General features: G+C 40.1%; 2 pseudogenes; one reads left to right on the forward strand and one right to left on the reverse strand.

The window, feature by feature from the left end:
* Nucleotides 1-260: 260 nt before the first annotated feature.
* On the reverse strand, nt 261-27,460 carry LOC116636299 (annotated as a pseudogene).
* LOC116636463 lies at nt 12,212-13,644 on the forward strand (annotated as a pseudogene).
* Nucleotides 27,461-27,482: the final 22 nt, after the last annotated feature.

Consider the following 27,482-nt stretch of genomic DNA (forward strand, 5'->3'; position numbering starts at 1 on the left):
TTAAAGAAAAAAATCTTTATAATCAAAATCCCACTCATAAGTAAAAGTGAGATAGAAAAAAAATTTGATTGTTTTTAATCTAGCATTTATGTGGATATTCTCATTTCATAGGTACAGTTTATTTGGGTATTACTACCATCCACTTGCAGAATACCTAAATGGAAAAACAAATACCAGGAAGGAAAAAGCATTACCAAGAGGAAGCTCAAGAAGATGGGTTCAGGAGGGTGGATGGCCCGCCAGGCACTAGGCTAGGCAGGTCAGTGGAAGCAGGCGACTGTGTGCAGGAAGGCCATGTAGCTCTCCTCCAAATCCTGCAGCAGCTCATCAATTTAATTCTGCACATCCCCCCTGTGCTGAATGCACTGGCATAGCTCATGGATGAAGAATGTCTCCAGGGTGGCCTCTCCGTCACGGTTCTGGATGTCCACATTGCTCACAAGCATAGGCTGGCAGATCTCCTGTCTCTGGAATTCAGATCTTCAACTGTCTGGTCATTCACTCTCTCTTCACAGGTGAGGAGCAGATCAAACAGATCTTTGCCATTCTGGAACATTTCTGGCCAGGGTTTGATTCTCTTATTTCTGTCCAATATACGTAAAATGTCATTCTATCCTTCCTAAGGAAATCATTGTACATTTAATCTTAAGTAGTTTTGAAATCATAAATATTTGGCTCGTCACGTGCTGGTCCTGTCAACGTCACGTGAGTTCCTGTTCCAAAGAAGTGGACATTGAATGCTTGTTTGCTGAGGATGCTCTGTGCCTCCATGCTCAAGTCTAGTTGCTCAAACACACCACCACCACCCTCAGCAGCAGCAAAGACACCAACGTGGTACCCTCCAATGGGTTCTTTAAACCACCTGCAAGTGTAAAACTATGTCACCCCAATGGTGGTTGCAGATTCCAGGCACTGATTAATCAGAGAATAGTCTAGCATCCTGAAAACAGAACTTGGAGTTAAAGATTTGTTTGGTTTTTAACTTCTATTTCTTTCTTGAAATAAAACCGTGCTTCATTTGTGATTTAGAACCCAACATAAAACTTCCTAGAAGCTCCAATGAAGAGGGAGATACATATTCTTCCATAAAAGCCGCACAAGATTTCCTAATGAAAGTTTATGACAGATTAGAGAATGGAGAAGCTAGCTAAATAGTATTACGTACTTCTATATCGTCAAGTAAAAGCAATCCTGCAACCTCAATTTAGTTTAGCTAAACTAAGTGAAGATAAGTACTACCCCAGCCCCACCCTTAGCTTCACCACAGGAGCCCAGAAGCTGAAGAGGGAGGTCAGTCACACAAACCAAAAGGTTTGTATTCCCTACTGCTCCCAGTCATCTGGGATTCCAATAAGCTTCTGAAAGATTCCATTGTAAACACAGATTCTTATCCAGTGTCCTAGTACATCATTTTGTTTAGCAAACATTTCTCATTTCTCATGCTAACTGCTAAGTTAATTCATTCAATTTTTTTGTTTCTTCTTGCAGAGCCTTCTCCATGTCTGGCAGTGTTCTATAAGCTACTCGTGGAAGTTATATTTGAGGGTATGGCAGTGCAGATAATAAATAATACATTCATTAAAATATATCAGATGATAATAAATATTTTATTAACAAAAAAACGGCAGGGGAAAGGAATAGATATTGCTGGGGAAATGAATTTAAAATAGGGGTTCAGAGAAGGCCTCCTTGAAAAGGTGACATTTTGAGCAAAGACTTGAAGGTAGGAGCATCTTGGAATATTCAAGGAACAGCAAAAAGTTAGTATAGCTGGAACAGAAGGAGAGGGAGAGGGAAGGGCAAGGCGAGAGAGGGAAGAAGGGCCAGATCACTTGGGAACTCTTAGCTACTGTGAAGACTAGGCTATTACTCTGAAAGAGATGGGAAGCCATTCAAGAGCCAAAGAATGACATGACCTGACATGTTTCAATAGGATCATTCTGGATAAAGATGATAGGGGATGGAGCGCCAGGGGCAGCCAACCACCTGGGAGGCTCTTAAAACACCCCAGGCCACAGATGATAAAGGCCAGAACTGTGGGTCAGGGTGGCAGCCCCTGGAGGAAATGAGGATGGAAGGAATAACCAGATTCTGATAAATAACTCCCTGAATGCCATACCAAGGTGTTGTGCTTGTATTTGGCATAGGGAAAACAGAAAGACAAATCCAAAACAAATTTAAATTCAACAACTAACCTATCAAGGGGAATTTGACTATTTCAGGAGTATTTTATATTAGTAAAGTCTACAGGTAATTTTCAAGTATAAAACTTTCAGGTATAGATATTCTGGAAACCAGAAAAGCCTTGAAACCATTTAAAATGCATATCAGATTCTTTGAAAGCGTTTATGAATTTGACAAAGTATCTTCCGCAAGGGAAGAATGCCCTAGAAGGAAAAGAAACATATTAGATTTTCTTTAAAAAAAATACACCAAGAGATATATACATAGAAAACAGCTGAAAATATACCTAGATGTCACAATGTGCCAGATTATCATCTGATATTTCTAATAAAGATCTAGTACCAAAAGTACCAAAGCTCAATGCTAAATGACACAAACCACTTTCCAATGAGAAAAGAGCAGTCAGTAGAAGTAAGAAAGGACTCAAAAAAAAAAAAAAAAAGGCACAAAATATAGCATTAAGTGTATGTGACTTTAAAAGAGATTAAGAACTGCATAGCAGAGGTCTTCCCTCTAATATGATAACAGAGATAGAGACAGACAGACAACTACAAAAAATGCTATGTATTCATAAAGGATAACATAATACAAATTTGAAAATGGAATAATACAAAGCAGGAGACATTTTTGAAATGTCAACAAACAGTGCCAGTGAATATTTTTTCTGCCAGGAACAGCACGAGGGAATGTTTTATTCAAGAGTATCCAAGGAAGTAAGAAGTACATTTAAATGAGACATGTTCAGCTATATCAAAAACTTTTAATGAAAAACAGAAAAACAGCTTCTGGGAATAAAAGTGTTACATTTTTGCTCTGGAAATAAAGTGCTATGCTATGTATACTCTCACAAAAAATGATTAGAGGTATCCCCGGCTTTTTGAAAGTTCATGTTTCCACTTTGTTTTTATGAAAGACTGACGTTAGTACCTGTTTGTGCTAACTGAAAGAAATCCAAAGAGGATTTTCACTTTTAAGAAGAAAGGTGAAAAGTGGAAGTAGTGTTCAGCATTTGTTTTGTAGCAAAACAAATTTATGCTACAGAGGCAGTGAACACCTGGAGCAGTGAGCGCAGACCCACCAAGCTCCTTCCCAGGAACTACACTCAGCATCTGAGCATCAAGATATCATCACTTTGAACTGTGTCTGTGAGCATCTGGGCTTTATCTTGATTTATTTTGTGCATCCATTAGCAAGATGTGTCTTAAGGTCTCAGAAAAGCCGAAGAGAGGTGATTTTTTTGGGTCTGGGAACGTTAAAAAATTTTTTCCATATTAATCAATGGTAATTGCTTCTTCACTTAGCATCATTGCAGCTTATGAAAGGTTTCACAGGAACACTTTGCTTTCAAATTGAGGGAGAAAACCTGTACTTAGTATTTAATAGCTCGGTTCTCAATGTTAAAATGAGACAGGCCAAACAACAGAGATTTAACAATTATTTTACTTTGTCACCAAGTAGCCATGATTATTAGCAGTGCCACATGTCTTTTCAGTCTTTGTTTTTTCCTTATCTTTTTCCTAAGTAAAATAAAGGAGAGTTGTTCTCTCCAGAGGGAGAGAAGGAGAGAGAGAATGATTACAATAAATTGCATATGCTCCTTTGATATTTAGGACAAATGTTTACACCATCCTCTTTTCCCTATCAAATTTGTCTACCAGCCTTGGGGATATCTTTTATGTTCCCTGATAGCTTCTGGAACATCCCACTTTCTCTCCAATTACATCACCCTTGACAACTTCAACATCCCTGTCCATGACTTTTTGATGACCTGAGCTCATATTTTCTCAGCCTGATTGACTTCTTGCCACCTTTCTTCCTTGGATATTGAATCTGCTCAACTTCTCAGATTTTAAATAAATGCCCATCCCCAGCCATCACCTCTTCTCTCATCATTTCTCCCATTCTACTGAATCTGGTATTTGTCCTCAGAGTAATATAAATTCCATCAACTCTCACCTAGTAGTGCTATGGTTAAGGCTATGGATTATAGAGTCAGTCTGCCTAGGTTTAAATCATGACCCTCCCTTCACTAGCTGAGTGACCAGAGACAAATTACTTAATCCCTCTATGCCCTAAATTTCTCACAGGTTTCCTCTGAAGGTTAAATGAGATAATCCACATAAACCTGGCACACATTAAATCTGTGATGAACATTAGCCAGCAGTTATCAGTATTCCAATTGGCTTCATTTGTCCTTTGTGGAGCCTGGTCACCATAGTTATCTTGGTTTTCTCCCACTCTGCTTGGTACTAGTCCCTTCCACTTTTCACTTTTTTCATCTCAGCTCCTGGTTTGATTTAAACCTTGATTACTTCCTGGACCTAGTTGGACTTCTAGACTACCAGGTACACTCAGGAATTTTTTTAAAAGATTGTATTCGTTTATTTGAGAGAGCGAGCACGAGCAGCGGTGAGGAGAGGCAGAGGGAGAGGAAGAAGCAGACTCCCCACTGAGCAGGGAGCCCAATGTGGGCTCACGGGGCTTGATTCCAGGACTCTGGGATCACAACACAAGCCGAAGGCAGATGCTTAACCAACTGAGCCACCCAGGCGCCCCAGGAATTTTTTTTATAATTAATCTCTCCTTGAGTCCCTATTCCATTCCCCACAACACCTACTCTAAACCACCTCTATTTTCCTAAAGTTCTCAAATCTTGCCCTGCCTGAAATATTTTTATGACATGAGGTTGTCTCCTACTTCACCAGAAGACAGAGACCACCCTGCTACAAAGAAAGCTTCTCCTCTACTCTCTGTTTCTTCCCATGAAGAAGGAACCCAATGAATGTAACTCTTGGCCTCTCTGCCCCTGTACTTACTCTACCTTAGGGGAAGTGGAATGACTCACTTGATAGGTAAGTTTGTCCAGAATAAACTAGCATTCTCTAACCAGGCTTTAGATCTCTTGGCAGTCAGCCAGTCCACACAGCCAGGACCAATCACTCTCTCACTGGCCATAAGATGTACAGGAGGCCAGCTCGGCCTCTGGAGGGCCTGGGGAAACCTGTAGTTTGGTTCCCTGTAGTTTGGAAAGGGAGTATGGCCCTGACGTCTGAAGACCTCCCAACAGACAGATGTTGAGAAATATTAAAAAATCAAAACCCAAACTGGAAATTTAGAGGAGCTATATAAATTCAGAGGTATGAGTGGACTTTAGAATGTTTTAACCTTGACAGTTGTATGGGCTTTCAACAGCTGCAGTTTGGGACAAATGCTGGCAAGGATATGGAGCAATAGGAATGCTCTTTCATTGCTGGTGGGCATGCAAAATGGTACAGCCATTTTGGAAGACAATTTGGTAGTTTCTCATGAAACTAAACATACTCTTACCAAAACTTAGAAGCAAGCAAGCTATATCTCTGTTGGTAAATGGATAAACAAACTGTGGTACATCTAGTCAGTGGAATATTATTAGGCATTAAAAAGAAATAAGCTATCGGGGCGCCTGGGTGGCTCAGTCAGTTAAGTGTCTGACTCTTGATTTCAGCTCAGGTCATGAACTATGGGTTGTAAGATTGAGCCCCACATGGCGCTCCACACTTGGCATGGAGCCTGTTTAACATTCTCTCTCTCCCTCTCCCTCTGCCCCTTCTCCCACCTTCTCTCTCTCTCTAAAAAAAAACAAAAAACAAAAAACTATCAAGCCATCAATGGACGTGGTGGGATCTTAAATGCATAATACTAAGTGAAAGAAGCCCATCTTAAAAAGGCTACATATTATACCACTCCAGCTATATGACATTCTGAAGGAGGCAAAATTATGGAGACAGTGAAAAGATAAATGGTTGCCCGGAGTTTGGGAAGGAGGGATGCATAGGCAGAGCAGAGAATTTTTAGAGCAGTGACATAATTCCAAATACTATACTTGTGGATACATGTCATTATACATTTGTCTAAGCCAATAGAATGTACAACACCAAGAGTAAACCCTAAGGTAAACTATGGACTTTTGGTGATAATGATACAACAACGTAGATTCATCCGTTGTAAGGAAAGTGCCACTCTGGTGCGGGATGTTGATAGTGGGGCAGGTTGTACATGTGTGGGGTTAGAGGATATACAGAAACTCTTCTCTGTACTTTCCACTCAATTTTTCTATGAACTTAAAACCACTCTAAAAAATAAAGTCTTTTAAAAAAAATACCTACGCTAGGAAGGAGGTTTCCTTGTCTAACAGAGGGTATTTTTAAAAAATACAGATTCTTAGGCCTCATCTCAGAACTACTAAATCATTACTGCAGGAATAGAACATAGGAATCAGTATTTTTTTGCATGCAGTTGTTAAATAATAATAAGCATCTAGGTGATTATTTTGATCAGACAAGTTTGGGAAACATTGGCTTAGGCTATTCTCTAGCTGAATGCAGTTACAGCAACTGATGGCAAGGATTACAATTGTCAGCTCAGAAGACACAACTCAAGCAGTATTGGTGAATAGAGTTCTAAATGCAGCTCAAAGGCAATAGAATCCTTCTGTGTTCCATTTGTAGTTAAAAGGCTACATAACATGCTTTGACCAATGGAATGTGAATGGAAGTGATGTGAGTAAAAGGTGTGTGCTACTTCTGGGCAGAAGTTCTTAGAGGTGGGGTATAACTTGTCAAAATCAAGAATCAGATGCTTAACCAACTGAGCCACCAGGCGCCCTCTTATTAACTTTTTTGATTATCTAGAAACTTAATGAGAGACTTGATATTAAACTAATACAATTTTTGTCCAAGCTACAACTGTTTACAAAAAATTCAAACCCTATTTACTCCTTGAAAAACTCTTCTTTTTTTTTTTTTTTTTTTAAGATTTTATTTATTTATTTGACAGAGAGACACAGTCTACGGCCATACCACCCTGAACGCGCCCGATCTCGTCTGACAGAGAGACACAGTGAGAAAGGGAACACAAGCGGGGGAGCGGGAGAGGGAGAAGCAGGCTTCCCGCTGAGTGGGGAGCCCGACACCGGGCTCAATCCCAGGACCCTGGGATCATGACCTGAGCCGAAGGCAAACACTTAGTGAATGAGCCACCCAGGCGCCCCCTGAAAAACTCTTCTAATTGAGTGAAATATGAAGTGGAAAGGATGAGTTCTGAACATTGTATTTCTTTGAAGTTTAAATCTCAAGGGCAAGAGAATCTGAGTTTGGTCAGTAATTTCTCTTGACTTAAATTTTTAAGGGGTTTTAATCTTTAGACTTCTATTTTCCTTGGGAATTTGATAATGGGAGAGAGTTTGTGGTCAAATTTGAAGGGTCTCTGTGTTGACTGTATTTTATTAATGAAGTATCTTGATGGTGCTATGTAATCTCATTACAAGTGCTCTTATATGTGAGACCAAACAATGCTACTGAATATAATTGGTAAGGAAAATAGGGGAATGAAATGAGATTTGGAGTTTTTATAATTAATATACTATTTGTGGTAGTTATAATGTGGCCTGTTTTCTGTCTTGTCCTAGCAGCTTCTCTCTCATGTAGGGCTTGCTCCTGGTAGGGAGCTCAGGTTGGTTGTGAAAGCACATATAGCTTAGACCATCCTAGCACCATCCCATAGAGCCTAGACCATTCCAGCACCATCTGATTTTCCCAGGTTCCCTTGTGTTTACCTGAAAAATTGAGCCCACAAAACTTCTCAATTTTAACTGCTACCCTTAGATGAACTCTCTAGTTTTATATACCAGGTGGGGCTCCTTTTTGGGGCATCTTTTTGTAATCTGGTGTTTTGTTTTGTTTTGGCGCTTTTGACCTCCTATCACATGTGAATCTTGTTGCTTTCATGATGTGTGCCCACCTGGGTATATTTGGAAGTTCATACCTTGCTACCTAAACTTGTTATTAATGTTGTTTGCGGGTTTTAGATTTTGTTTGTTTGTTTGTTTTAAGAAAGAGAGATAGAGCTGTGGCAGGGGAATGGGGGAGGGACAGAGGGAGAGGAAGAGAGTGAATCCTAAGCAGGCTTTGCGCCCAACAGGGAGCCCCATGTGGGGCTCAATCTCATGACTCTGAAATCACGACCTGAGCCAAAATCAAGAGTCAAACACTTAACTGACTGAGCCACCCAGGCACCCCTAGATTTTGCTAATCAATTTGCTCTGTTTTTTGTAGGAACATATGGGGACATTTAAAAACTATGCCACTTTTAACTTCCCAAAATGCTCTTCGCTTTTTTCTTGACCTTTTCATATAGTAAAGATAATTGTATGCTCACTAAATCTCTTTTCTTTCTTTTTTTTTAAGATCTTATTTATTTGAAAGAGAGAGAGACAGAGAGAGAGAGAGAGATAGCACAAGCGGGGTGAGGGGCAGAGGGAGAAGCAGACTCCCCTGCTGAGCAGGGAGCCTGATGCAGGATCCCAGGACTCCAGGATCATGACCTGAGCCAAAGGCAGATGCTTAACCGACTGACCCACCCAGGCGCCCCCAAATCTCTTTTCATATTTCTTTTTTTTTTTTTAAGATTTTATTTATTTGACAGAGAGAGAGATAGCGAGAGCAGGAACACAAGCAAGGGGAGTGGGAGAGGGAGAAGCAGGCTTCCCGCTGAGCAGGGAGCCCGATGCGGGGCTCGATCCCAGGACCCTGGGATCATGACCTGAGCCGAAGGCAGACGCTTAACAACTGAGCCACCCAGGCGCCCTCTTTTTGTATTTCTTCTACATTCCCTGTCCCTCCCCTTTGTCCCCCTCCCCCAATTAAGCATGACCAGGGGACTAGTTCTGCCCAGTGAAACATGAATGGAAGTAACAGGTGTCACTTCACAGTGGTGGCAGTAAGACCTCTCTGCATCACCCCTTCATCTCTCTCTTCCCCCCTGGTCATGAGCATATAGCCCAAGGACTGAAGCAACCAGCCTCAATGGGTCTCAGCATGGAGGATAGCAATCTACAGTAGAGTTTACACTAGTGAGAAATAAATTTTTATGTCTTGTGTCACTATTCTCTTGGAGGTGCTACTACAACATAAACCCAGACTACCCAGACACTTCCCCATCTACTTCCTCTATTCTCCCCTTTCACCTCTTCCTTATAAATATGCTCAAGTATCTCCTATCAAAAAAAACCTTCCCTGATCCTACTAGTTCTTAAATTATCATGTATCTCCTTCTCGTTCACTGATACATTTCTGGAAGTAAAATCTATATTTGCTACTTCTACTTCCTCACCACCCACTCACTCCTTAATTCCTGGGGATCTGGCTTCTGCTTTCTTCGTTCTTCAGAAATTATTTTCTTTAAGATTACCAATGATCTCCTGCTTTCCAAATGACGTTCAATCCTACTCAACCTCTCTTCTACCAATGCCCCAAACTCTGGTCAAATGGTTTTATTTTATTTATTTATTTATTTATTTATTTAAGATTTTATTTATTTGACAGAGATACAGCAAGAGAGGGAACACAAGCAGGGGGAGTGGAAGAAGGAGAAGCAGGCTTCCCACGGAGCAGGGAGCCCGATGTGGGGCTCGATCCCAGGACCCTGGGATTAGGACCTGAGCCGAAGGCAGACACCCAACGACCTGAGCCACCCTCTCTTTATGATCACAGACTCCTTTGAAAATCACATAAGTTATGGATCTTATTCTCAGAAAAGTCACATATACATATATAAAACTTTTTATAAATTTCAGAGATTTTGATTAGCACATCCCCCATAGCCCATTCATAATTAACCTAAATATCTCTGTACCTTGGATAAAGAATTCTGCTCTGGTCTCTAAGAAACAGGAAAGTGAAGAAAGTCATAGATTCCCACAAAATAGTCACATGGAATATTTTTTCACTTCCCAATGTATTTTCTTATATCACCCTACCCTAAATTTTTGTCTCTCCTTTATTTTTTGCATGTCTGTAGTGGCTTCTTATACTGCCTATTCTCTCATGCATCTCTCTCTTCATTCAATCGTGGAGTACTTGCAGAATAAAAACCAATATTGTGTTCCTCTTACCCCAAAGGATATAACAGGATACTTGGGAAAGAGACATGTTCACACCAAAACTTGCATAATAATGGGCTCCTGGCTGGCTCAGTTGGTAGAGAATGTGACTCTTAATCTCAGGGTTCAAGCTCCATGTTGGAAGTGGAAACTACATAAAATAAAATAAAATAAAATAAAATAAAATAAAATAAAATAGTAAAGTAAAATAAAATTTGAGTAATAAGATAAGGAAGAATATGAATAGGTGGGAGACATACTGAACTATTTCTGAGGAAGGGTAAGATACTGATTTCTATTGGAGAGGGAATACAAACTGGACCTTAAAAGACGGGTTGGGCATTTCTGTAAGTAGATAGAAGGAAGAATCGTGTGTCAAATGGAATAGAACAACAAGAAATACGTAAATATAAATAGAATGTTGGAGAGATCACAAGTAGGCCCCACATGGACTGACCAGAAAGGATATAAAGTTAGATAAAAACAGAATGGTAGGTTGGGGCTAGTCCTGTGTTAGCCTTGAGCACCAGGTTAGAGTCCGGGCTTTATTTTGTGAATAACAGAGAGACACTGAATATTTTTGAGCAAAGGACTGACAGAATAAAAATGATCTTTTTGGAGATTAATCTGCTAAGAGTATTGTTTTTTCATTTTATTTATTTACTTGAGAGACAGAAAGAGCAAGAGAGAACACGAGCGGGGTGAGGAGCAGAGAGAGAGAAGCAGACTCCCCACTGAGCAGGGAGCCCAATGCAGGACTTGATCGTGGGATTCCGGGATCATGATCTGAGCAGAAGGCAGACGCCCAACCAACTGAGCCACCCAGGCACCCCTGCTAAGAGTATTTCATGGAGAGATGAGGGACTGGCCAAAAGGAGAAAAGTTAGGAGTCTGTGCAATAATCCATGATTTGAACTTGTGAACAACTGAACTGCTTGCAAAAACCAATCTTAGCAAAAGGGGCACAACTGATGTAGGAGGCATGAACATGTGTTGCTTGGATCTCCCTTCATCTGTTAGAATGCAGTCAGCTAAGAGCCTCCAACTGCAGCACCTTCAGGACCCACCACAGCAGTATTCTAGCTGAGGTCATCCTCTTCCCGTAGCAGCCCCCACCAATGACTGATAATCACAGCAGTACTAGGGTCTAGCCATATCTACCTAAGGCAGGCCTTCTCTAACAGGCGATCTTTGCTCTGGAGCTCCCCAGTGGGTTGGCTGAGACTTTGCTGGCTGTACATCAAAGTCTGAGGCTCTCACCATCCAATCCTGTTTCCTCGCCACTTTTTTCACAGGTGTCAGATCAGCATGCAGGTCTGCAGGCTCTCCCTACTCAATCCACCTTCCTCCACCTTTATCTCTCATAGATGTTACATCCACTCCCTAACTAATATAAAAATACTTTGGAAAGAGGGGACGCCTGGTTGCCTCAGTGGTTAAGCGTCTGCCTTCGGCTCAGGTCATGATCCCAGGATCTGGGATTGAGCCCCACATCAGGCTCCCTGCTCAGCGGGAAGCCTGCTTCTCCCTCTCCCACTCCCCCTGCTTGTGTTCCCTTTCTCATCGTGTCTTTCTCTGTCAAATAAATAAATATTTAAAAACATACTTTGGAAATACATGAAAAGTTACACATTATAAAATTCATACAAGTAAAAATTAAATTGATCACAGCACTGAATTAATTGTGTCTAGGAAAGGCATATTTTAAGTTTAATTATTTCATGCATTAGAAAATTAAGAAATGTGGTAACAATGATTTATGTATTGAGAAAAACACCAAGGTCACTGCAGGTTTGATGCTGAAATCTTTTCTCTGATTTAACTTGAGATGAGAGACTAAAGTAGCTATTTGAACATTTCTTTATTTAGAGGAGCCAATTTATTTTAAAGAGAGTATTTTCATCTCACAACTGAAAGTAATAATGGAATAAATGGGAGGAGCAGGGCAGTTCTCTGAGACAAGAGCTGCAGCTGGGGTTCAGCAAATATGAGAGTCAGTACAGACACTAAAAATATGTCCATCAGAGAAGATTCTTGAAGCTTCTTTTGAATATATTTTATGTTTGTGTTCATGAGACATATCTGTGAAAATGAAAAGATATTCCTGCCATGGCAGTATTGAAAGGTATATATATATACACACATACATACACACACATATCTGCCACTTAATACACTAACTTGATCAGAATTTAACGGAAACTCTATATGACAGATCATCTCACGCAATCAGCTAAACATAACCACTCTTCCTGTTTTCTTTGATTGGGGAAGTTATAATGTAATGCTAGAGGTATATTTTGTATGTGTGTTTAGGCTGAGGAGATTAGTTGGTCATTCAGTTTCAACTGTTCAGTGGTAATTTAGGAAAAAAATTGTTATATTAAAGTAGTTTTGAGCTAAAAAAGAACTGTTTGCTTGAAGGCCCCATCCTTTCCTTCCTATTTTTAACTGCTATCCAATACAATAGCTTCCTTTTGAAGCAGACCTTAGTAGAAGTTGAAACATTTCAATGATATAAATTCAAATTATCAGGCATCTGGGTGGCTCAGTTGGTTAAGCGTCTGCCTTCGGCTTAGGTCGTGATCCTGGGGTCCTGGGATCAAGTCCTGCATTGGGCTCCCGGCTCAGCAGGGAGTCTGCTTCTCCCTCTCCCTCTGCCCCAACCCCCTGCTCGTTCTCTCTCTCAGATAAATAAATAAAATCTTTTAAAAAAATTCAAATTATTGCCTCTCATTAATAAAACATTTTAAATAATTACACAGTCCTCCTAAACCTCTAGCATGACCTCTCTCCTGCCAGCTTCCCATTTTATACATTCTTTTTCCCAAATTATTTTCTTCCTTACTCTACAAATTCCCAACTTTCTACTTTTTCCTCACACCTTTCACATCTTTTCCACACTCTCTACTTTCAACTGAGGACATTGCCTCATACTTCTCTGAGGAAATAAAAGCCGTCAGAAGTTGCTCATTTTGGGGGGGACGTGGACCATCACAGCCTCACAGCCCTCAAGGAGGGCCCTTCTCCCTCCATTTTGCCATGCCTTCGCTGGCCTGGGAGTCAGCTCTCCCTGGAGCACGGCACAAAATTCAGGGATGCGGCACCGAGTCAGGTCTCAGGATTCTGCCCTCCCAGAAAAATTTTGCCATGATTGGATAGGACCCCAGATAAAAATTCAAACCTTCAACCTGTTCGCTTTTACATCCCTGAAAATGAATCACTGTTGGAACAAAAGCTAAGAGAATTAAGACAAGAAACACAAGAATGGAACCAACAGTCTGGGTAAACCAGAATTTGACATTTCATAAGGAAAAGGAAGAATTTATTCACTCACAACTAAAAGTTAAAGACCTGGGACTGAGAGGAGGATCAGGTCAAAAAGCAACATTAGATGCAGAAGAAATAGCTGACTTTTTAAGGAACTTTTAAGGACAAATTTTCAGAAGCACATGTATTATAAGAGACTGGTAGAAGTGTAATTTTCCCATCACCTTCTTCATGGGAAAAATGGCCCTGGGGAGGGTTTGGAACAAGCTTAAACCGAAACAAAAGAAGACCAGCGCTTAGAGCCCGCCCTGGCCCACCCACCAGTGTCCGAGTTTCTAGGAGAAGCAAATGCTTGAATAAAAAGTTAATTTTATAAGGGCTCTAAAAACCTGTGAGTGAGGGGTGCCTGGATGGCTCAGTCGGTTAACTGTCTGCCTTCAGCTCAGGTCATGATCCCAGATCCCTGGAATGGATCCTCATGTCACGCTCCCTGTAAGGAGCCTGTTTCTCTCTCTCCCTCTTCCTCTCCCCTCCACTGGTGCACTCTCTCTCTCTCTCTCAAATAAATAAATAAATAAATAAAATCTTAAAAAAACAAACAAACAGGGGCGCCTGGGTGGCTCAGTCGTTAAGCATCTGCCTTCGGCTCAGGTCATAATCCCAGGGTCCTGGGATTGAGCCCCGCATCAGGCTCCCTGCTCCGTGGGAAGCCTGCTTGTCTCTTTCCCACTCCCCCTGCTTGTGTTCCCTCTCTCGCTGTGTCTCTCTCTGTCAAATAAATAAATAAAATCTTAAAAAAAAAAACCAACCAACCTGTGAGTGAACTGAGTTCCACACCTTCTTCATGGCGACCCCCTGGCTTATGTCAGCACAGGGTAGACTGCGAGAATGGGAGTCCTGCTGAGCCATGGGCCACACAACTCTGTCCCAACTGTGGATTCTGAGCTGGTCCTTGGTCACAGACATGGTATTAAATAAAGCCCAAGCATGTGTACCTGCAAAAAAAAAAAGAGTTGCTCATTTTTGGATTCCCAAATCTGTATGTCTTTTCCTTCTTCCCTCCTGGTTCAATGTAAGGAGTATCTCTCCTATCATTTCACTCTTGCTGTGGATCCAATCCCTCACTCTCTCCATCATCCCTCCCTTTCTAATGAATAATTTTGATCCCAAAACAAACATGTGCTAATATCTGTCATCTGTGAAAAACCTCTTCTTGATTTCTACCATCTTTAAACTACCTTTCCTTCTTTTCCTTCCCCTCACGGAAAACTTCTTGAAATAGCCTATCTCTACATGCTGTCTCTACTCCCTCCCCAGGTCACTCTTGAATCCTCTTCAATCTACCTTCTTTGTCCCACCATGCCTCGGACTTTGTGTATCAGAGTCAGTGATTACTTCTATATTGTCAAATCCACTGGTCACTTTGGTCCTTATCTTTCTTGATTCTTCAGCTGCATCTCTCTCCCTGGAAACATTCTCCCCCTTTAGCTTCTGTGATGCCCCTTTTAGATTCTGTGCAGAAAAGAGTTAACCTAGCAAGCCTGAGATTGCTGTCCTTTGAAGGGGCTTGCAAGGTTGGCCCTTGGCTAGCATTGGAAAACTTGATTTTCAGTAGTGTTCCCTTTTTCCCTAACTGATAATGATAGCTCACTGTGCCCAGACCAAGGGTACGTACATGATTAGACACAGATAAAACTCTTGGGCACTTAGTCTCTAATGGGCTTCCTTGAACAGAAACATCACACACATATTACTGCATTTTCACTGCTAGGGGAAGAGTGTGCTCTATATGACCCCTCACAGGAGAAAAGGGGCATTAAGGAAGCCTGTTCATGGATTCTTCCAGACGCCACCTGCGTCTTTTTCTCACATGATCTGGCACAACATATTTACTGTAGCACTGTGATAAATCTTAGCCTTGAGTACAACCATATGCTGATTCCAGTGAACCTCCTAGTGAATATCCAAACCCAGAGCTGGTCTTCACCACTCGGTCCTGGTTTTCCTTTTCTTATACTCCTTTATTTGTTTCTTGTGCTCTGTCCCACTTGGAGGCTCAAGGTTTTACTCTCTTCTCTATCTATACTGTTTTTCAGGTGATCTTATTTGGTCCCTTAACATTAAATAAAATATCATCCATATGCTGACAACTTCCAAATTTATATCTCCAGCCTAATTCCTACCACTAACTCTAGAAACTGATATCCAAAAGCCTTCTTGAATCTTCACTTAGGGCGTGTAGATAAACTTAGTATGGCCAGTATGGAACTCATGATTGCTTTTTCACAAACCTGATCCCACCCTCTATTTTCCCCATCTCAATGATGAGTCTACCATACCTGCTATTACCAAAGGCAGAAATCTGGGAGTCATCTATGACTCTTCCCTTTCTCTCATACCACATTCTATCACCAAATTTTGTTAGTTTTACCTTCAAAATATCTCAAATCTGACACTTCACTATTTCACCTTGATACAAGTCATCATCATCTCTCACTGGACTACTGAAATAGCTTCCTAATTAGTCTCTCTACTTCCATTCTTATCCCTGTATAATCCATTCTCCATTCAGAGAAATCCTTTGAAAGTTCAAATCAAATGATGTCATTTTCCTGATTAAAAACTTGTCTATTGATTTCTATTGCACTTGGAATAAATCTAAATTCTTGGTCCACTTATTTGATTAGAAGAAAAAGTAGGTACTCTTATATTGAGAAAAAAACTGGGCTTGATCAAGAAACAAAGGTCAGAGTACCTACAGCAGAATGAGAGAGGGGGGATCAAGATATAAGAGGAAATATATAGAGAGAGGGGTCTTTTCTTGCAAGCTTTGTTTTTTTAGTATTTATTACACAAGTCTGTGCTCCCGTACGGAAGCAAAAGTCATATTAATATTCTCTAATGAACTGATCATTTATAAAATGAGTCCCAACTCAAATATTTTTCCATATGAAACACAAGTACTTACTTTCCCTACCCTATCTCATTCAGTTGCTCCTCAGTTGACATCCTCACTGGTTTGAACTTTGAGATTGTGGTAATATCCCCAAATATAAAACAAGTGCAAATCAAATGAATTGAAAGAATTTAACTGCACATTTTGCTACAAGTGCAAGATTTCATGAAGTTGATGAAAGTGATGTTAAAGGATTCTTCCAATCACACATAAGGTTGTTGCCAAGTGAGATTGCAATCATGCCAGTTAACAAGAGGAGCAGAGTAAATAGAAAAGGAATGTATTTCAAAAAAAGAAAAATTTGAATATTAAGCAATTAAGGGAAGTCATTAGGAAGACTGATGAGGCTCTTGATAATTTTGGTTAAAATGACTTTCTGCCTATTAAGAGAGTGAGAAAAAAAGAGGCCACAGACTGGAGAAAATACTTGCAAGTTACATATATGGTAGAGGATTTATCCCCAGAATATATAAAGAACTCTCAAAACTCGGTAAGAAAACAAATATGGCTCCAAAAAATTGGACGAAAGATTTTAATAGGCAATTCACTGAGAAAGATAAATGAATGGTAAATTAGTACTCAGAAAAGATGCTCACCATTATTAGTGCTTAGGAAAATGCAAATTGGAAGCATAATGAGATACTATTACACTCCTACTAGAAAGGCTGAAGTTAAAAAGACTGACTATACCAAGGAGGCAAGGATGTGGAACAACTAGAAGTCTTGTACACTGGGGCACCTGGGTGGCTCAATCGGTTAAGCATCTGCCTTCGGCTCAGATCGTGATCCCGGGGTCCTGGAATTGAGCCCCACATCAGGCTCTCTGCTCAGTGGGGAGCCTGCTTCTCCTTCTCCCTCTGCCACCCCCCCCCACTTGTGCTTGCTCTCTCAAATAAATAAATAAAAATTTTTAAAAAAGACAAGAAGTCTTGTACACTGCTGGTAAAAATGTAAAATGGCAGCATATTGGAAAATAACTTGCAGTTTCTTAAAAGTTATACATACACCTACCATATGATCCAGGCTGTCTTCTCCCACATATTTGCCCATGAGAAAAGGAAAATAATGTCCACAAAAAGACCTATACATTAATATTCATGGCAGTTTTATTTGTAATAGCCCAAAACTGTAAATAACCAAAATGTCCATCCACAGATGAATGGATAAGCAAATTGTGGTATAGTCAAACAATGGAACACGAATCAGCAGTTTTTTGAGAGAAAACTATAAAATCACACCAACTTGATGAAGATCAAGTATGGTCACTTGACCAGCAGCAGCAGCAGCGTCAGCTGGGAACTTGTTAGAAAAGCAAATTCACAGGCCCCACTCCAGATCTACGAAATCAGAAACTCTGAGGGTGGGAGCTCTCTAAACCACAGTTTTAGACTAATTTGCTAACAGTATCAGTAAAGGTTCTTGATGTCAGTCATCTTTACTATCAGTAACCAACACTGGCTAACTTAAGTTGAAGATAAATTTATTGGCAAGTATTAGGTAACTCACAGAATTGATAAAAAAGGCTAAGAAAGATTCTTAGCTAACGGGCTGGAACCAAGGGAGTGAGGGTAACAGAAACAATCTGGTTCAGATGCTGCTGCCACCAACAACATCCAGCATCTCTTCCCTTTGATATAGTGGTGACTGTAGGCAGCTGCTGCTTCTGACAACACAGCCATGGATGCCAGACTGCTTATCCATCAAAGATCCAATGTCATCCATCATCCCTTCATTTTGGCATCACTTGGTCAAGATTTAAAGTACATGGTGGCAAAATCTGGATCACAAAGCTGTCAGGGGAGTGGGTAGAGGGTGAATCTCACTCCTTAGGCTTCTGAAGTTAGAGGTAGGAGCCTACTTCTCACCAAGACCTAGATGGGAGGATTTCCCAAATCTAGCAAGTGGGTTCAGATGCTGAGCAGTCAAAAACAATTTATAGATGCCCACTATTGAAAGTGTTCTGAATAAAGTAAATTAGGTGTATTTTTAGCAGGACCATGTTCTAGCAGAGTCAGTCAAATGTATTCATTGTATTACTAATTATGGACTTAAGAACTGACCATAAAACTTACTCTTTGTTCTTGAGAGTATTTTCATTTTCATTCAAGTATTGGCTCACAGTGGATCATAAGAGTGGATGGTGCCTTTCCACTGCATGTTTGAGTAAAGACTGAAATAAAATGAATCTGTTTGAAACAATGCTACCTCGACTAGATTCTTGGTAGTCTTCAAGTGTTGTTATTTAAAACTGAATTAACTGGACATTCATAGGCAAAAATATGAATCTTGAGGGTGTCTGGGTGGCTCAGGTGGTTAAGTGTCTGACTTTGGCTCAGGTCATGATCTCAGGGTCCTGGGATTGAGCCCTGAGTGGGGCTCCCTGCTCAGCGGGGAGCCTTCTTCTCCCTCTCCCTCTCCCTGCCACTCCCCCGTTTGTGTGCGTGCTCTCTCTCTCTCTCTGTAAAATAAATAAATAAAATCTTTAAAAAAAATATTTGAATCTTGACCTAAATGTCACACTCATACAAAAATTAACTCAAAATGGATCATGGACTTAAATGTAAAACATGAAACCTAAAAAAAAAAAAAATCTTTGAATCTGGGACTAGGCAAAGTTCTTAGATCTGACACCAAAAGTTTGATCCACAAAAGGAAAAACTGACAAATTGGACCTCATCAAAATTAAAAACTTACTCCGCAAAAGATCCTATTAAGTGGATGAAAGGATAAGCTGCAAACAAGGAGAAAATATTTGCAAATCATATATCCAACCAAGGATTAGTACCTGGAATATATAAAGAACATGCTGAACTCAACAGTAAAAAAACCTAGCAATCCAATTAAAAAGCAGGCAAAAAAAAAGAGCAGACATTTTTCACCCAAGAGGACATGCAGGTAACAAATAAGCACTTGAAAATAAGGTCAACATCCCTCTCCATTAGGGAAATGTCAATTAAATCCACAATGAGGTATCACCACATAAACAGTTTGGCATTATTTTATTTATAAAACTAAGCAATGCAAGCCAGCATGACCCAGCAATTGCACTCTTAGATTTTTATCCCAGAGAAATTAGAACTTATGTTCACACAAAAATTTGTAGATGAATACTCACAGCAACTTTACTGGGAATGGCAAAAGCCAAACTATAGTACATCAGTACTATGGAATGCTATTCAGTTATAAAAGAAACCAACTATGGCACACACAACAACTTGGATAATTCCCTAGGGAATTATCTGAGAGAAAAGAGGCAATCCCAACAGGTTTTATCCTGTATGATTCCATTTATATAATAATCTTGAAACCATAAAATCATAGAAAAAGAGAACAGATTAGTAATTTCCAGGGATTAGAGACATGGAAGGGGTCAGGGAAGTGAATGTCAGTATAAAGGGCAACAGGAGGGATCCTTGTGGTGTGGAAGTGTTTATATCTTGCTTGACTACATCAGTGTAAATATCCTGATTATAATATTGTACTACAGATGATACCAATTCTGCAAGACAATACCAATTTTGGGAAACTGGGTAAAAGGTACAAGGGATATCTCTGTATTATTTCCTGCAAATACAGGTCAATCTACAATTACTCAAAACAAAAAGATGAACCTAAAAATCAAAACAAGGCAACAACTTAAAAACTGAACTACTTAGATTCTGAGTCCAGAAAAGCAGTCCACTCTGTATGGGTGGGGATGAGCTAACACCACTACCATCATTATCATCAATATACATAGACCCATGACTATTTGTAATCTGGTTTCAGTTTACTTTCTTGGCTCCTCTCTTGCCTTATCGACATTTTCTGTGCTCCTGCCATACTGTACTCATTGCTTCCTGGCCTAATTAGGCTCAGTGAAAACTCCACATACTTTCCACATGTTTCTGTCTCTGCCTGCAGCATACCTATCCACTTGGCTTCATGACTTCCACACCCTAATGTCACCCCTTCAGCTTCCTCCAAGTATCTGGGTGCAGCCCAAAGCACTATACTCATATATCTGAAATAGCTTTCAGGATAAAATCTAAAATTCTTAGCCCAACTTACAAGGTACTACATGACCTAACTGCTTACCTTCTCTGCCACTCTTATCCTCTCTTCCTGTACACTTTTGTCTTTTCTGAGCTTCACAACCAAGCTAAGTTCTTCCCCCACCTCAATCCTCCTCTCATACTGTTTTCCTAGCCAGATCATTCTTAACCATCCTTTCCCCCAACTCCTCATTCATCAACTGCTACTTCCTCAAAGAAATCTTTCTAGATCTCCTAGTCTAGGCCAGGTCCCCCTATTCTAACAATCAGAGTTCCCTTTATCCTATTACAGCATTTAAAAAAACTATAATTAAAATACCTGTAGAATGAGTTGTTTAATGTCTGAAAGGCCCACTAGACAGTGAGCTCCATAATATCAGCAATCACATAGAAAATGGATCTTTTAGAAAAAACTTTTATATTAAATTTTAAGTTGTTATTTCTAGCATATAAATCCCTTTGTCTCTTTGAACTTGCTTACATTTATTCTCTCTCTCTCTCTCTCTCTCACACACAGCCTTTTATGAATGATTTGCTGTATAGAAATTGTAGAAAATAAGGGAAAAGCCTATATTCCATGTTCAGATTAAAGCAGTACTGAAACAGGAACAACAGAAGCCTCAGGGGAAGATGATCACTTGACAGAACTAGTTTACCAGAAGCAAAAGTTTAGAGCTGGGAGTTACTATAAAAACATAATCTCCCATCCCCCCAAACTGGCAGAACTACTGGGTGAGGCACTGAATTTTTCAGTCTATGGAAGGCAGTTTCAATTCGTTTCATCTAGAGATTTTAAGAGGTAGGGAGATCCCAGCTGACATTTGGTTACAATTTTAATTTATCTGTTTACTTGACCCTCAGCCCACTAGATAGTGAACTCCTTGAGGACAAGTACTATGTCATTCATCTTATGATCTCAAACTTGGCACTCAGGAGGCACTCAATAATGTTTATTGAATTAATGAATATATAATTCACCCTGGAGAATTAGGGATTTGATATATTACCCCTCTTATGAATCCGTAAATTTCAAAAGAGATTCTGCTTAGTACAAAGAAACAGATTGTAAAGAGTAGCATTTTAAGCATCAGATATAGTGTGAGTGTCTTGCTGGCTATTCAAATTATTCATGCAGACAATTCCATTCTCTGCTTATGAGCAAGGCCTGTTCTATTTATATATATAAAAACTGGGGGGTTGGTGGGAAGAGTATGTATCCTCTTTGTGCATTAGTTATTATCTTTCCACTGCTTCTATTGTTAATTTCTTCAACCACTGTTAAAAAATACATCTCTTTACTATATTTGATTAGAGGGAAGCTGTGACCTCCTACATTATTCATAGCTTGTCAAAAAGAAGAAACATAAAGAGCTTCAGTTGTACTGAAAAACTCTTTGCATTTAAATATCAAATAGGCATTTTCTAAATAATAATATCATACATTTTTAATCCTTAAATAAATATAGCTTGATGGATATGCATCACCAACGACCAGCTATATGATATGAGGATTCTAAAAAAGCTCTTAATCATCCATGATTACTCCCTTTTGCTCCAAATGATATCTAATAATCTAGAGTTAGAAGTTCATTCCTTAAGGATCTCCAGTTCCAGTAGTATGGCAGCCTGAGCTAATGCAGAAACCCTTATATAGAAACGCTGCATTAAACATAACAAGTGATAACAATTGATGAGCTCACACACAGAAAAGGAAAATCTCCAGATCCAGAAACAAAGAGGAAAGGAAAGCCAGAGTGACAAGTGTGTGAGTTAATTCTGCATCAATTTTGGGGCAGTGTTATTGGATCTTGAAACAGCAAGTGACTTGGGTTTTAATATCTACTCGGGGAAAGAAGCTGATGCCTCAGACCAAAGGGAGTTGGAAATAAAATATTGCAAAAAACCCCAGAATTCTCTAAGGGCTGAATTCCCAGGTCTGTAACTTACATAGGATAGAAATTCAAATTTACACTAGCTGAAAAATGAACATAAATATTGATTAGTACTGGGCCTGTGCTATTTCTGTGGATCTGGTGCAAGCAAACAAAATGCTCTGGGTCATGTGGGGTTTACACAGAGACAAAAAGCCGTATGAAGATAGTCTCATAATATAAAAAATTGTAAAATACAAGCAAATGATCCACCATGAACAAAAATCAACAAACACATAGCACCCCTAAAAATCTAAAATAACAGAAAGGATTGTCTAAATATTATTGTCTAGGGGCGCCTGGGTGGCTCAGTCAGTTAGGCGTCTGCCTTTGGCTCAGGTCATGCTCCTAGGGTCCTGGGATTGAGCCCCACACCGGGTTCCCTGCTCGGCTGGAAGTCTGCTTCTCCCTCTGTCCCTCCCCCTGCTCATGCTCTCTCTCTATCTCAAGTAAATAAAATAAAATAAAAATAAATATAATTGTCTAAAATAAATAAACATGTCTAAAATCGTTAAAGAAGTCATTGGAACCATAAAGAACAAAAGTAAATGAAAATAGAATAGCAGATTTGGAAAGGAATGAAGTAGAACTTCTAAAATTAAAAAAATAATCATTAGAATTAGAAGCTCAGTGGACAAGTTAAACAGATCAGATGCAGAATAACAAAGAATTCTATGAATTAGGAATAGGTCTGATAAAGTTATCCAGAATGAGGTAAAGAAGCAAAGACTTGCAAAATGAAAGTAACAAATATAGAGATTAGAATGAGAAGGTATAACATATATCTAATAGGAATTCTACAAAGAGAGAAGAGGAACAGAAAAATTGTGAACAGATAACAGCCAAAAATTTTGCATGATTGATGAATGATATGAATCTTTTCATTTAAGAAACACAAACCCCTGCAAGATAAATAAAAAGAAATCTACATCTAGTTACATCATAGTAAAATGGCAAAATGCCTAACAAAGAGAAAGACGGTAAAGCAGTAATCATAGAAAAACTCATTTTTTAGCTGTGATTTCCTCTTTAGTAAAAAAATGAATTCCAAATATACTCTAATGAAGTGAAGTGGATGCCACGCTGCATGAGAAGGGCTTTTGGACAAAAACTCCAAAACTTAAAAATCATATAGGAGGGGCACCTGGGTGGCTCAGTTGGTTGAGCATCTGACTCTTGGTTTTGGCTCAGGTTAGGATCTCAGGGTCGTGAGATTGAGAATCTGCTTGAGATTCTTTCCCTGTCCCTCTGCCCCTCCCCTGCTTGAGAGCGCATTCTCTCTCTCAAATAAATAAATAAAATCTTAAAAAAAAATCATATAGGAACTATAGGGTGCCTGGCTGACTTGGTCGGTAGATCATGTGACTCTTGATCTCGGGGTTGTGCGTTCGAGCCCCATGTTGGGCATAGAGCCTACTAAGAAAAAATCATATAGGAACTAGGGTAAAAACCTCTCATTTCTCAGGTCCAATATTCTTGTGCCTTTAGTAACTGCAACACAGCAGGAGTTTGGACATTTGATTATATTAGAATGAATTGTTCTAATACAATTCAAATACTTCTAAAGGCAGGAAACTAACAACCTGTCATTTTTTTGGGGTTATCAGGTAGTGAACCAAAGGCATAAATATTTGATTGGTAATTATCCCAGGCAGTTCCTCTAGCCTGAGGAGAAACCTCCGTCTTCAGAATATTTTCCATGAAGGGCTATTGCACTTCCCAGGAACGGATTTTAGTCAGCCTCCTGGAGGGGTCTGATAAGAAGCCAATGTCTCCCTCAGGGTCTGACTGAAAGCCTGATGGGTTGTTATCTTTTGGTGGAGTATCCTGAGCTCTAAAAGATTAAAAAAAAAAAAAAAATGCTTGGGAGGTAGTCTGAGAAAATTAACCCCAGGCTTTGGGTTACTATCTCCAATGATGAGTAGAAAAGGTCCCCCAGAGAAACTTAAGGTCTCCCAACTTCCTCACCTGAAGAGGTTTCACTAGTGTTTTCCATTAAGCCTCATATAGAATAACAGAAAGAGACGTCATCTTTTTTGTTCCAATAATTCTTTTGACCTTTCCAGTTCTGACATCCATTCCCAGGGAAACTGACATCATCGGAACAGCCTCTTTGAAATCTTAAATCCAAATATTCCTGTTCTTCCAGATCCCTTGCTCAGGCTAATCCTTTCACATTGCTCTTATACTTCATTAGGATCTGAGTCCCTTGACCTCTCTATCAGTCCTCTTCTCTCTTCAGTTAGACTTAAACCAATTTTGACATTAACCACTCTCTTTTAAATATTCTCAAGCCAATGATCTCTACTTGGAAAAGAGAATTCAATGAGATATTGTAGGTAAAGCACTGGCTGAGAGAAGTGCTCAACAGTGGTAGCTAACACCATTACCATCACTACCACCAACATACATTCTTATTCCTTTGTCATTGTATCATACCAGACTGCATGGCATATAATCCTGGGCTGCTAAACATTACTGGGGAAAATCACTAAATTGTTCACACAGATGACAGTAAAATTTATGCTTCCAGACTTAACTGACAAGTAATTTTACTGTTTCTCTAATGAGTTTTCTGAATTTTGAGACTACTCTAAACCTTCTCCAATCTCAAATCTCCTTCGCCCCACTTCCACCCATCATTCTTATTCTCTTATTTCACAGAGAAAGAAAGAAAGAAAGAAAGAAAGAAAGAAAGAAAGAAAGAAAGAAAGAAAGAAAGAAAGAAAGAAAGAAAGAGAAAGAAGAAAGAATCAGAAAGAACTCCTCCAACCTCCAGTCACCAAATCTGCAAACCTTTCCGCCTTTGCACCTATCCTCCCCTGCCTTTCTCCTCTGACAATGAAAGCACAGTCTGGTTTATTGCTAGAGGCCAATGACTCCACATTCTCTCCCACTCTCTGTCATCCTCACCCACATATCTTCAACCTTTCTCCATTGGCTCCTTCTCATTAATATTTAAAACATATCCCATCTTGAAAAATTCCTTTTTATTCCAGCTACCTCCTTACCTCTCTTTTTCTTCCCACCCAAACTTTATTTTTTTATTTTTATTTTTTAAGATTGGTTTTCTTTCCTTTTTTTTTTTTTTTAAGATTTTATTTATTATTTATTTGAGAGAGACAGAATGAGAGAGAGAGAGCACGAGAGGGGGACGGGTCAGAGGGAGAAGCAGACTCCCCGTTGAGCAGGGAGCCTGATGCAGGACTCTATCCTGGGACTCCAGGATCTTGACCTGAGCTGAAGGCAGTCGCTTAACCAACGGAGCCACCCAGGCGCCCATCCCACCCAAACTTAAAAAAGGTTGTCCGCTTTTACCGCCTCTAGTTATTTACTTCCTATTTTCCCATTGTCATTGTAATCTGGTTTCTACTGCAGCACCCCTGAAACTGTTGTTATCTGTTGTATCAGTAACTCCAATAAATTCTCCTCAGGTCTCATTTCATTTGACTGGTCAACCACTTTTGGTACATTGATTATTTCCTCCAACTGAAACACTCGTCTTTAGGAATGCCCACCTTCCTAGAACTCCTACTTCTCTAACCGCTTCTCATGAGTATTTGTGGTCTCTCTCCTCTCTCTCTATCCATCCTTAAATATGGTACTCCTGAGAGTTTGGTCAAGGGCCCTATTCTTTTTATACTGTTAAACTAATTACATAAAGGCCATTAGACTGAAGTGGCTCTAATGTCTTTGCCCAAAATCTGTGTAAATGCCTCAAGGTTATGAAATCTAAACACTAAGGATAACCAGTCACAAATAGCCGGTTGGGTTTTAAGCTATGCCCAATCAAATAATCTTTCTTTGTCTCCACACCTTCTCTACCTACGTCTTTCCCCTGGCTCCTTCCTGTCAGGGCTCCTAACCACTTCTGGTTTGGCCCTGTCCAATTCGATAGATTTTTACTCAATAAACTCTTAAAATTTTTAATAAGTCTCAGTTATCTTTTAACAATAGTCTGTATCTCATTCCCTCCAATCCTACCTATAATGGTAATACATATCTCAGTTTAGATCATCCTCCTGATCCATACATCAAAGTACTTTTCCATCCTTTAGGAATTCAGCCTCCAAATCTGTTTCTGCTATCTCCGTGAAGGACTTTATTATCTATCCATCTTCCCAAACCAGAAATCTGAAATCATCCTGTTTCTTCCCATTGTTTCACTCTTCACATTCAATCAGCTACCAAGCCGAGGCCATTCTTTTTACTGCAATAGTTCTCAAATCATTTCAACTGACATCCATGCCATCAGTATGTCACAGCTTCTTAAGGGGTCCTCCAGTTTCCAATTCGAGTCTGTTTTAATCTATTCTCTACATAAAGTCAGAGTGATTCTTCGAAAATGTAAATTTTATCATGCCATTCCTATGCGTAATATGTTTCAGACTTTTGTTGCTTTTAGGTTTAAAGTTCTGAAAACTCCCTAGTATTTCTTCTTAGGTTTCAATCCTGCGCTCCTCTTGCAAGCAATCTGCAGCCATTCTGAACTTCTCCGAATTCCTGGAGTGCATGCTTGCAGCCTCTAAGCTGTTCCCTCAGCTAAAATATACCTTCTCCTCCTTTTCCTAACCAACTCTGCACTCAACGCCTTTTACCTCAACTTTATGTATCTCGTCTCGAAAGCTACTTGACACCCCTCCAGTTTGAACTAACTCCTCTTTAGGTGTTCCCAAGGCATCCCGTACATACCCAGCAATTAAGAGTATTGTCCTGTAACTGCTTATTCCCTAAAGCTCCAGTTGACGGTAAAACCCTGGAGGGCAGAAACCACGTGCTCTTCTCAAGGGCCTAAAAGGAGCGTCTGACACACAAAGTAGTAGTTCGATTAATTAATGAACATTCACTTTTTTGGAATGAAGGCGGCCCGAAGAATACCAGAAAGAGGAGGGCTTAAAGGAGACTGAGCAAACAAATCTATAAGTAACAAGTGAGATGGATACAAAGTACCTAGGTTTTTCCACACACTCGGGGTGAGGGACTAGGCCCACTGCCTTGTCGGAAGGCACGGCGACTACGGACTCCCGCGGGTAGCGCAGGGAGCGCGCGACCCCAAGCGAGGGAGGACAATAGCTTGGAATTCGGCCTCGTGTTTCCGGTGGGGCAGCCTCGCGCTCGCGCCGTGAGGCCCGGGGGTGGGGGCTCCGAGCCGGCCCCACGGCGAGGGAGGCGCGGCCCGCTGGGCTCCC

The sequence above is a fragment of the Phoca vitulina genome, unplaced genomic scaffold, assembly GCF_004348235.1.
Source record: "Phoca vitulina isolate PV1807 unplaced genomic scaffold, GSC_HSeal_1.0 scaffold12, whole genome shotgun sequence".
NCBI classification, from domain to species: Eukaryota; Metazoa; Chordata; class Mammalia; order Carnivora; family Phocidae; genus Phoca; species Phoca vitulina.